This window comes from Meleagris gallopavo, chromosome 7 (assembly GCF_000146605.3).
Source record: "Meleagris gallopavo isolate NT-WF06-2002-E0010 breed Aviagen turkey brand Nicholas breeding stock chromosome 7, Turkey_5.1, whole genome shotgun sequence".
In the NCBI taxonomy this organism is placed as follows: domain Eukaryota; kingdom Metazoa; phylum Chordata; class Aves; order Galliformes; family Phasianidae; genus Meleagris; species Meleagris gallopavo.
This window is the reverse complement of record NC_015017.2, coordinates 15,624,250-15,636,825: the sequence shown is the minus strand read 5'-3', so window position 1 is coordinate 15,636,825 and position 12,576 is coordinate 15,624,250. Positions and strand designations below refer to the sequence as shown.

Genomic DNA, 12,576 nt, shown 5'->3' with positions numbered 1-12,576 from the left:
AGTGGAGCTTCCAGCTACATTTAGGGACATTCTCTCCATTCACTGCCCAAACAAACTATACTAAAGGACAGAATAAAGACAGTATCCTCTTCACACTTTCAGTATAACAATAAGCTGTCAGTCACAAATTACGCTATTACTTTTTCTTTTAAAGGTTTTTTTTGACACATGCACCATATATAAATATATATAACACAAATGTGTGTTGCAACACAAACTCATAATTTGGGCAACTACTTTTGGACAACTGTAAAGAACCTCATTCAATGTAAAGCAAATTTGAAAGTGAACCCAAAAGCTCATGTGAAAGGTCTCCTGTTGGGACAATTAAAACAAAGGAGCTTCAAATTATTTATCATTTTTCAGAATTGAAGCAAAAAATCTGTGGTTAAACAGAGGGCAAATTCCAAAGCCTGTAAGTAATACAAGAATTCTCACTAGTGTTTTATTTCAACAGGCTCTTCAGAATTTATTACTTATATTAGATGATACAAGTGGGTACACCTTGTAACATAGTCTTACATTTTCAGTGTGTACTAAAAAAAAAAAATGTTTCCTACAGTAGTAGGCAAATGATGTGATTGAAATATGGCATGTTCTAATACCAAATTTTGCAGAAAAAGAAATAAATAAATAGCAGATTTCCCCAATTAAGACTCACAAAACACAGCCCTAATTGATTTGTATAACAATAAATGTGGCCACGCTTACAATTAGCACCAAAGCGTTTCGCCAATTTATTTCTCTCTTTCTCTTTTGGGATTTCTCCTTTTCATAATACACTTGCAAGAAACAGTAACTCTTGTAAATGTCTGCAAGGAGTTAATTCCAAATGATGAAGCAATCCAGCCCAGAAAGCAGCTAAGATTGAGCTTATGTCAACAGGTAGAATTTACAGTCTCACAAAAAGAAATGTTTAACAGTCAACTATTTAGTTGCAATAAATTAGACTTTCACTATGTTCTTCTTATCACAGAGATCTATAGATGAAAAGCAGTATATAGTAGCTAATTATTAATTTTATTTATTACCGCAGGCAGGATTTTCTAGTAGCATTCTGTTCCTTAATGTGAAACTAGGGATCAGAACTTTATGATGACCTGAAGCTGGTTTCTTAACAGTTTCGATTTCCTGCTCTTCACAGTCACCATAAATCTTATTTTCCTCCTCAAAGCTTCAGATGTTTCTAACTTCTTATCTATCAGCCTCTAAAGTGGTTCCAGACTCCTACAAACGTTTTAGCTGACTCCAAAATCTTGCCTGCCACTCTTCTAAGCGTCAGGCCATATATCTGTTTTGAGGGAGTTCCTCATTGAAAAAGGCATACTATGCAAAACACATATGCAGGGAGGACCCAGAGGCACCCCAGTCTCACTTATATTTCAAGTCTGAACCCATGCTGTCATTGAAACTTGCCTAGCATGCAAACTGCCTGGACAAGCCTTTGCTTAAGCTCACCAAGCTGAAGGCAGCAGCACTACAGTAATTCCTCTGTGATTGCAGTTCCAAGGGTGAGCAAGGCCATGGCCCATGTTCTATCCTATACTGCTTTGTGAAGGCATTGCATGACTGACCTCAACACGAATACATGAACCTCAGATCACCGACCACACTGGGATTCAGCCAGCGCTTCGACAGCAGACACCAGCAGCCAGGCATTGGTGAGTCCCCCGCCTTAATTTGAAACTGGCTCTCAAAGAAGGAAGAGGGTGGGGGCTAAGGGAGGAGAATGAACACTGGAGGGAGGTTGCAAGGAGGGAAAAAGGAGTTTGCAACACCACATCTCAACACAGCTTAAACATCATCACTTTAGGTTAGGATTGCAATGAAACACTGCACTTGCTCTACCAATTTTCTTCACAAATCACAGCCACCGGAACAGGTCAGTAGAACAGACACTTGCCTATTCAATCTGACTTTGACTTTCAGTTGTATCCCTTGGAAGCATTCTCAAGCAGCAAAACCAAGGCTTTATCACAGCTCCACTATGACTCCACAGAAATTGTACTACTTTTGGGGAAAGCACAGGGCAAAGAGAGAAAGGAATTTACAATCCTTACAAAGCTATTAGAACCGCATCTGTAAAAAGAAATGCTAAGAGCAGCACAGCTCAGCAAAGCCATTCTTTTATCCAAAAATAATCTTTAAACAAAAACATACGTGTAACAAAGGATATTCGGGACTGAAAATTAAGAAGTATAACATAGGATGACAGAATAAGATATTCTGTATGACACACTGGATTCTCACATGAAAAAATGTAAGACGTCTTTCACTATTTTGGTTTGCGTGTCTTAAAGAATACATGGTGAATATACAAAAGGCTTCTCTCCTTAGAAGAGCATTATCCTTTCATGTGTAGCAGTATGTTTGACTAAAGTCCAGCAACACAAGGGATAAGGTGGCCCGTCCGTACTGGATGAAATGTGAAATAAGGGACTCAATATATTTTGTGAAGGTGCCTTTATGTTCAATTATACTAGCTTTTAAGCTGTTTGCATGCTAACGTTCAATATTTGAGTCATGCAGCCTTGGTCACACGTGGCAGGGTTTATAGAACTTTATACATCCCTCTATAAATAGGTGCTGAGAATATCCTGCTCCATCTCAGCATTTGACTCCTACATGTAACATTCACAGATGGAATTCCCTTGAGTCAAACAGAGCTGAATGTTTACAGATGTGCTTGCCAGATCTAACTTTTGCGCTAGAAAATCTTGCCAAATCATGATTCTTTTACTAAAATGAGGAAGAGTTCATAAAATGGGAATCCATGTTTGATGGGAAACATGTTGCTGAGGAATACCATCACATTGTGAAACAGGAAAAAAAGTAAAGAACAGTTCTTCTCTTATTTTGTAGAGGCAAGCTAATCAGCTGCAGCCATGGTTATTTAGCCTTCCTTATAACTAGGACCAGCAGAACACTTGACAAGGTGAGAAAAATAACGTACTGACTACTGGCTGCTTTTGCTTTTGGTTTTAAGTCCTTGCTCAATTCTACCTAACCACACTGCCTGAAGCTGCCAGGGCTCCCTTCTCTTTTTCCCCCTGCTCAGTTGGTAACCCCCTGGAATGGGAGGCTGCTGAGAAGCACAGGAATCGAACATCATTCTCTGGATTCCTTCCCCCCAGCAAACACCCCAATGTGGCTCTCTTTGCTGTTAACGACATTGGTTGCAATGATAGTTACAAGATTATCTTATAATCTATAAGAAGATCACAATTGTGATCGTTTTTCCAGACAAACGCTGAGTTGCCTTGTTATACTTGGACATATGTTGCTTCTTTTCCTAAAGGACATTTCTCAAGAGCAAGACCTGCCTAGGGTCAGCAAAGGGCCGGCAGTTTTGGATTGGCTCTCGGGACCCCTCAAACTGAGGAGGATTCTCACTGCATGTTGCTCACTCTTTCCCCCTCTCAGCTCTTCTGTGCCTCAACATTTTTGTCCATTTTGCCAAGTCCCTCAAACATCTGCTTCCTCCACCCCTACTCTAGTGTTCAGGAATGTCTCTGGCAAGAGCTTGTGGCCAGAATGGCTTTCCCCACCTAAAATCTATCTCCTCTCTTGGTCTTCTCCCAGCAGAACACTTCCCCCCAGCAGAAATACATTTATTGACTGCAAACTTTAGCGACCACAACTATTCTCTGTCTCCACTGCCCTTTTCACTGCACAAGACTGTATCAGTCTCTCAGAAGGGGCTTGATAGAGCCTGACTTGATCTTCCTCTTATCTGTTCACTACTTCGCTTTCAGAGATTGTTCCCCAGGTCTCTTCCATTTAGTATCCATAGAAGACATGTTTTCCTCCAACCACTACACAATCTCCTATTTCTTCTCCTGAGATTTCCCCACAGGTCCCTGCACATCTTTTCCCTTAAACTCTTTTCTAAAGAAAATACAGAGAAACCTTTGTCCTAAAAAGAAAACAAAAAAATCCAATAACAGATCATCCAACCAAACAATCCCCACAAAACAAAATGGAGAAGAACCAACTCAGAAAAATACTATGAACTCCATACAGGAACACAACAGTTAACTTCTCTTTTAATCTCTAAGCTCATTCTGTGGTATTAATACCACAGAGTAGTTTTTTGACACTACTTCCATTTAAAATCCTCTCCAATCTCACCTCCTCCTTCAAATTCAATAAAGATGCTGTCATTAGCACTTCAAGTGATTTTTTCCTAGCTATACCTCACAGTCATTTCATTTTCATGCATTCTATGTATTATTCTTAAGCATTCACAGCACATGCTCAAATACTTACTGTCTCATACTTTTATTAATACTGCCTCAACTCAATTACCTTATTTCTTTAACTGATCCTTTAGACACACACTCAGATTCTTTTCTCTAGTTTTCTGTGGGACACCTCTGTACCATAACTAGATTGCAGTTTCTGTAACTCATTTACCTAAAATAGCTTTCCCTTGTGGCAAGACAAAGTTACAACGCTCCCTCTTCTAGCTTTGGCTCAGAGGTTTCTCCTTACGTATGTCTCAAGTTGCTCCTTCTCTCTCATTGCGTCTTCTTTTCAGTTTTTCTGATAGAATGAACACATTACTCTCTTGGTTTCTAAGAGACTTCAAAACGTCAGGATTAAAACAGCCACGTGAAACCAGACCAAAATTATTCACCTCACTCCTTGCCCCCTACACACAGTGAAACTCAAATGAGAGGCAGGAAGGGGTAAGCAGTCTGTGAGACTAAGGGAGATGGTCTCATTAGACAACCACACCCAGCTGTTTTATATATGGGACAGGAAGAGGAAATTAGAAGCTGGAGTTGGAGGATAGTTCTCTGTTCAGAAGCTAATGCAACAGCCTTTTTGCATTCAAAGGCTACACCTTATTTTTACTATGTAAAGATTTGAATAAATAGGAAGCAGTACTTCTGTTGCAGGGAAGAAAGTGGAAAAGTGTTTTTATTTATTTCCTATGTGTCTTTTACTTTGAATATGTTGTACCAGAATATCAAAAATTGAAAGTGATTCTGTTGGATTTACCTTTCTAGTTCTTTTGCTCAGTGCTTATCAGTTTTCCTTCAAGAAGTCAACTATTATAAAGTACAAGTTGCATAAATAGATATCTCTTATAAGCCCTATGCAAGCTTGAATCTTGACTCAATGCCAATTTAAATAATTCTTCCAATCTAAACTTCACCCACAGGATGGTGTAGCTTGCCTTGCCTCCAAGAACACTTGCATTGAATACTGGAAGCCTATCAGTTAACTAGCATGGACTATCAAAAGGTCATTGGAGCAAGTGGTGATTTCTCTTTGAGAAGTGTTTGGGGAAAATATTACAACTACACTCAACTTTTTAGCTCAGTTGAAACCAGAAATGGTAGTAAGAAAAACATACATCCCCACTCTTATTCTCTGTATGATGTATCCATTTCCCTATTGCAGGAGTAACTTCTTTAATACCTAAGCAAATGTACTGGTTTACAGCAAGAAGCCCTGCTCAGAAAAGGATAGGAATACCAAGTCACTAGCTGCAAGGACAAAAGGTAGCTGATAAAGTTGCCTTTAACCAGTTTCAGCTCCCACAAAAAAGACAGCAGTAATAAAGGAGTAGCTTACCTTTTCTGAGGATCAGGGCTCCCTAGAAACTCTCAAAACAGGTGATCTCTGGGGCTACCAGCCCTTAAATGAGCTTAGGGAGGGGTGGGCTCAGGGTTGCACAGATGAATTGCTTGCACCTGTGCTCCCAGGGCTGGCCACACCTCTTCACCAGGTGCTCAATCACTGGTTCAGGCTGCGACCTAACGGTTCCCACACACCTGCCTTCCCACAGTTTTGGTTTGGCATAGTTTGTACTGCAAGCAACACGCAACTTAGAACTGCCAATCTTGGCACAATTTTCAGCAGAACTGCTATGAAATGAAGCAACCTCCTTTCTAAACCTCATTACATTCTATAACTTCATTCTTATTTTTCCTTTCATTAACAAAGCTACGTTTCATATTAATCGATAATGACTAATGGAATCATACTTCACACAATCGAAATCAGAAGTAAGTCAGAAATGGATATGGAACTTAGTACAATCTATTTAGAAATTTACCATTACCACACTAAAAAAATTACAGCAATATAGTAAAAAAGGAACATAATTACTGCAGACCTATTTCATGGACTCATGGTTTCCTTTTTTATCATAAAATATAAGAATATAACTTCAAAGAATGTGTTTGAAAACTTTAATTTCTAACACTTATTTACAGAACTCTTGGAAAAATGCGTCTACTGTATAATTAGGTTTAATTACAAGACCATTTGGCATGTATGAGAGATGGACAAAAATATTTTTACTTCGTTCTCATGATCACTGCCTGTTCAGTGGGTGTAAATTCCTATATTTTTTCTTCCAATTTTGTCATACCTAAAGTTCAGAATGGTGTGAAATTTTTTTATTCTTCTTGATGCATCTCATTTTTTTTGTAGTGGATGTTATCCACTACATATTTCATTCCACAACATAATTGTAAGTGGTTTCCTTCATCTGCACATGCCATCTATAGTTAAGATGCTTCTTTCCAGGTTGGAAATAGCTAGTACAAGCAACAAAACAAGTGGCTCTGTGTGATGTAGCTGTCTAGAGAAGTCCCTTCTTGCACATACCTCAGAGCAGTTTCACACCACTCAATTCTGATGGAGCTCCATGTTCTACAGGAATACTTTGGCACACAGAAGATTCCCAGATTTCATCTCCAGTAGTCTCAAAATAAAAGCATTGTGCTAGGAATGCAAATATTTAGTTATATTCCTGTCAGTGCTGTATATTGTAATTTTGTCTATTTTTGACTATGGTGTTTTTTTTTCCTTTTCCTGCATCACCCCAATGCCAATGAAACTCGTTATTTCCAAGTGTTTGGTGTCCCCAGAATATGAACAGAGTATGTGAGCTGCAAATGAGGATTTCTTCATGTAGGTAGGGATTTGCTTCAGTAAGCTGCCTTGCTACACTGTTAACTGAATTACCTGCTTTAAGAAGGACTTCATACATAGGATGAAAGCACGAACCAACCTCTTTAAATATGTCTTTAAGGACCACCTAGTGGACAAACTTTATATAGCAGTTTTATGTAATATAGCACCTCTGACCTACACGCTCCTCTCTTTTGGAAAAAAAGAAAATAAACAAACCCATGCTGTATCTGTGTGGGAATGTAAAGGAGAGGTGAAGAAATGCACTCAGATCCTTGCTATAGACTGTTAGATAATGTTCACTTTCTCTTGACAAATGTCAGTATAGAAATAAAATTTATTTGCCCAAATTAAAAAAAATTGTATGCTGATTTTGTTGCTTTTGTCTTACATGGAGAAAGACTGGAATTGATGGGTGTTTAAACAAAAATGTCAAAAACTGCTTCTATCAGATATATGTAAAAATTCATGAAATATCTGCTTAGTTCTAGCAGAACTACGTTCTATACAACCAAGTGCTGTATCTTCAGTCTCCCATCCACAGTGAATTATAAGACAGAAGCAAAGACCATCTATATTAAAAACTAATGATGTAAAAAATATCTTCAGCAATAATAATCTAAAATGCTAGTAACCTCAGACATGCTGCCTTCCTCCATTATGGGAATTTAAAAACGTATTTTCTCAATTCAACAGTATCCACACAGTTAGCAATACATATTCACCCTATTACATAAAGCATAGCTGGCCATGTGAAATACAAAGCTATTGCCTATGTTATAAAGAATAAAGATGTATTTGTTTGTCTTTATTGAAAGATTTCCTCAATTTATCTTCATTCAGATTTGTTAAATATTCATGTATTCACTGCAGAATCTTGCATTTTTCCTTATTCTGCACTCAGACAAAGTGTTAATAAGCGACCTCAACTACATTCTGCATTTTTCCGTCATTTGCTTGTTTCTAAATATATCACGAAGCTCTTGCATGCAACCTGATAGAAGTATTTTTTCCTCTCGTCCTTTCCGCCACTGGCACAATGCAGACCATTTCGTAAAATAATAAAAAAGACTTTGATGCTTTGTGCCACCTATTCTGCTGTCTTGCAGATTCTAGAAACAAGGGCATTACTGTGGGGCAGAAATGCAAATGATTTTTTACACAGCATTCCCTACCACACTTAAATGGTTACATTTGTCATTGTTTCTTTTTAAAGGATCCCTTCCTATAACCAGGACTGCCTCTTTACCACTTATACGGAACAGGGCTGACTAATTCAGTAAAAATGTTAGTGCACAGGAGTAATACGCTTTAATGGAAATTCACACACATCAAGTTATTTCCGTGGAATATTCCATTGCTAAAGAAGCAGATGATAGAAAAGCATCATCATGTTTGAAGCTGGAGCCTTTTGTAAGTGGAAAATACACGCTTCAGCAGCTACCTCTTTCTAGAAGCTGAACTGTACTAGTTTAGTCTGATAGACAATTTAGAATTTGAACAGGTTTGCTAATGAAAGTAAAGGCTTTCAAAAACACATCACTGCCATAGATAGGGCCAGAGTCCCCTGAAGTCTGCCTTTCTTGACCTGGAAGCTGTTTTCACATTAGGGTTATGCCACATAATCAAGGTACCGCTGTTCTTCTACAGAGATACTGATTAATTTGAACCCCGAGAAGTGGGAGGCAGGGAGCGGGGCAGCGAATCCCTTACTCCAACATTTCTGGGCTATTTAAGGATTCAGCTTCCAACCCAGTCCAGCCCAGTTGAACCCTACCTTGCAGCAGACTGATGGGATATCAGGTGCCACTTGTGAACCTCTGCAAAGTTCATAGCCCCTTTACCCTGTAAGGTGGCTCAGAGGGTAAGGGAGGTTGGCCAGTTGCATTCCAACAGAAATGAAAGGCTGGATTTTACCTGTGGGATTAAGAAAAGATATGCACATTCTGAATTTTGGAAAAAAACAACTTCTCCAAAACCACACACAAACAACACTCCATTTACTTGAAACATGGAGCTAGCAGATGAGAACACGGAATAAAAAATGATTATAAAAAGTTCAGAATAGTTGCACTGAATACAAACTGACTAAAGTGGGAAAACAAGCTCGTTTGAAGTCTACTTGATAGAGAAAGGGTTTCTGCATGAATGAACGGCAACTGCTGCAGGAACATGGATGCTGTTGAGATCTTTGCTATTTTTACATAAAATATATGAAATAATTGAGATTAAAAAATTAAGCGTAAGGTGCCTTAACAAAATTCCCCATTATACACAGTCTGTTATTATGAAACCTCTACTAAGTCTGCTACCTTACTTTAGTCATGCATAGATTAAAACTAAACTCTACAAGCTTCCCCACAGTCCTTCCTCTGAGGGGCCGTGATGCTGCCTGCACTCCACAGCACTTCCATCTAGAACACGTGCTCCTCAGCACACGTACCTTGTACTGGAGTTTAGAAGATATCTACAAAGCACATTCCCTACATCAAAGGAACCCTTTTACTGCAAAACTGAGACTTTTATGACTCTTTTCTGCTACATTAAAGGGCCTGAATTGAGGATCTTTACCATTTGTGTGAAAGACTTCCTTCTCTGCTTACTTCGGGTTAAACAAACAACTTATTTTTATATGGCCCTCAAAATCAGCTTGAAAGCACCAGAAACTCAGCTGCCACAAGCTGTGTTCTGCTACTAAGAGCAAAGCAGATGAAGACTTTGACACCTGTGATTTTATTTAGAACAACTGTGCCCAGGACAATGGCTATAACTGCAGGTTAACAGGCAAAGGAATCTCATTTGCCTGCACAAATTCAGTTCAGCAGCCTGAATGTATTATCATCTGATTGTCACCCATATAAAACAGACAGATATTATCTTGCTTAAAGCCTTCTGTCACCAGTACCATTGTATTGGCTAGGTTAGCAGAAGTACAGGAGAGCCATTCTACCTGCCACAGTTTACTTTGATTCAGGATGGACACATCTCAGGTGAATGATCACATTGCTGCTGTTCATGTTTTATTTATTCGATGCATAAATTCACAAACGAAGATAGAATTAACTCTCCAAAGAAGTACAGTTCTCCACTGAACTCATATCTAATCTGCCAAGTAGAGAAACGGATACAGATTCTTGAAGGAGGGATTGGCTTCATTAAGTCTCATCTTGTAGCAGCTGCAAGATACTCCTTCGCTCTGTGTCTTTACTAGCATTGGGCGACGACACAAAACAGCAATTTTTGAGACTCCAACACCTTTTCTACAGCAGGGTTTAGAACATCCATTGCTCATTCTTAAAACATGGAAATCACCAAAGCTGTTACATGTGGCAGTTTAAACAAAACACAAAAACAAAAAATAATGTATTCACAGATTCCTTCTGGTACACATTTGATGTTTCCCCATAGCCTGTTACACCTGTCTGCCCACACCTCTTACAGAAAGTTAGCAGGCCAGTGGCAAACAACTCCAGTTGAACATGTTGGCTTGCTTGTTTTTAAAGATATTTTCAAGTACTGGGTATCCTAGCTAAATTCTCTCAAATTGATGCTTGTGCTGACTGTAAATACACAAGTGCAGCCATCCGGGATGATTTAAGCCTATCTAGACAGGCTTGTCGTTGCACACCTGTCAGCAATTTGTTGCCTGAGCAGCTCACTACTGAGGGTGTGTGCCATGTATGAGGAGGACAAAATGCAACTGGCTCCCAATTTGTCTCTGCTGCAATTGTTAGATGTCTTCTCAAAGATTGCCAGTGCTTCTTGCATCAGTGCTGCTGGTATTGACATCTGTAGATTTGTCAGCTGAACCACAAAATTTTAAAGCCAAATTTAACAGCAGTTTGCTATGATGAGTTCCCTTTGCACCCAAGAGGATTCCCAGCTCCCTTTAGATGTCTCATTTTATTAGGGAGATATAAGACTTTTCTCTCTGTGAGATGAAGGGTTGTAGTCAGCTATTTCTGAAAGTTCACGGACTGAGAAGGCAAGGAAACAGGCAGAAGAGGAAAGCATCATATTTCATATTATCACACCGCCACTATTTCCTGGTAAGGCATCACAGACCTGTGACACCTGGCTGGTGACAGCTGTGGCTGGGCAAAGACCTTCCAGGGCACAAACCATGGCTGCACTCGCTTCCCCCCTCCTCAGTTTGTTGAAGGAGGAGTATGTAAATGCAGAAAGAGCTCCAATTTCTGCCCTCTAAGGGGGCAACATCCTAAGGAAAAATCCCATGCAGGAAAGGTACAGCCTGCCTCCAGAATGCTGTTTGAGCTAAACTATAGCCTTTTACTGTACAGTGATCAACCAAGATGATACTGCATTCTGTGGAATATAGAATCAATACAGAATTATGTCATGCAAAAAATGATCAGTTTTCTTAAGGCATTTTCACAGATGATCATTTCTAACAACACACTTCGCTTGAAAAATGTTCCAAATATGATAAAATCCCGAAGCGTTCATTTCTTATCAGTTCTGTCATTCTGAACATTTCAAAGAGACAATGATGGGGCCTCATAGAGGCTAAGCAGCTTTCCTATTAAAAACTTGATTCTGTACTGACTTCATACAGAGTCTACCTTTTAACATCAAAATATCCACATGGAAGTTCTCATCAAACAGATTTGAGCTCTTTCCACGTCTAAGGTGTTGAGTATCTTTCACCTTCGCATGCAGTTGTCACAACGAGTCATTTCTACAAACTTCTCATCTCCTAATTTCCACTCCCATTTCTCTTCACTATTTTTTTATAAAGCATTCACAGTACTCCTGCACATGTCAGTGGCTGCAAACGCAGTGTCACAGGAACATATCTAGCTGTGTGGTCCATTGCTAATCAGTAGCCCCAGCCAACGCTGCCCCTTTGCCAATAACAGACATTTTCACAAAGAGAGAATGCCAAATGTAAAACACGGCACTGCGAACCTGAACCTGCTGTGCCTTGCATCATGGTCCATAGGGCTGCTCTGGCGATGGGCACCAGGCAATGCCATCACACCTGTTCACCAGAAGCACCTTCCACACCCAGCCTGGAGGCCAGCCTTGGGGTAACATACAGCAAGGTTTGAGCTACGTGAAAGGACCAGGACAGTGTGCTAATTTCCCCAGTGTGGACTCCTGGTTTCCAGGAAAGAAAACAAGGGCAACCACAAATATGCCTTCCAGTACCTCCTCATTTCTTGATTTTGTTTTCCAGGCAGCTGGGAGCGCTCTGCCACTCCTACAGCTGCAAAATCAGTCTCCGTCTGTGAATCCTAAGACAAGACCTTGCTCAGCATTCTTATCACTTTTCTGTCCCTGATTTGATTTTCCTCTGTGCCCCCAAATTCAATTTTCCAGCAAATTATATCAGTTGCTCGCAAAGCCTAAAGCACACTCTGCACGCTGCATTCCTTTGCGGTATCAACTGCTCTTCAAACCCGCGCAGCCCCGCTCGCCACTGCCGTTGCACGACTCCTCCTCGCATGCAAACTCGTGGGCAAGGCTTTCGGTCAGCCGCCCACCCTGCCCGTGACGGTGTCGCTACACCGCCGTGCGCGCCGTTAAAGGACAAGACGCATCCTGACGGACGGCGGTCTCCCGAAGGTTAAACCTCGCCTTAGGGCAGCAGCTCCACCCCGCCCCGCGCCGAGGGAGGCG

The 12,576-nt window shown here is 40.2% G+C and overlaps 1 long non-coding RNA gene across 3 annotated transcripts in view; it reads right to left on the bottom strand.

Moving 5' to 3' along the window:
* LOC109368526 overlaps positions 1-12,570 on the bottom strand; it is a 72,327-nt gene extending 59,757 nt beyond the window's left edge. Inside the window, exons 1-3 of one of the 3 annotated variants that reach the window (XR_002116648.2) lie at positions 9,884-12,570; positions 8,711-8,850; positions 6,628-6,744 (exon numbers count right to left, since the gene is read on the bottom strand). This is a non-coding gene — a long non-coding RNA (uncharacterized LOC109368526). Of the gene's footprint in view, positions 1-6,627; positions 6,745-8,710 lie in introns of all 3 variants that reach the window. The other 2 variants (XR_004160312.1, XR_004160313.1) reach the window with 2 other exon arrangements.
* Positions 12,571-12,576: the final 6 nt, after the last annotated feature.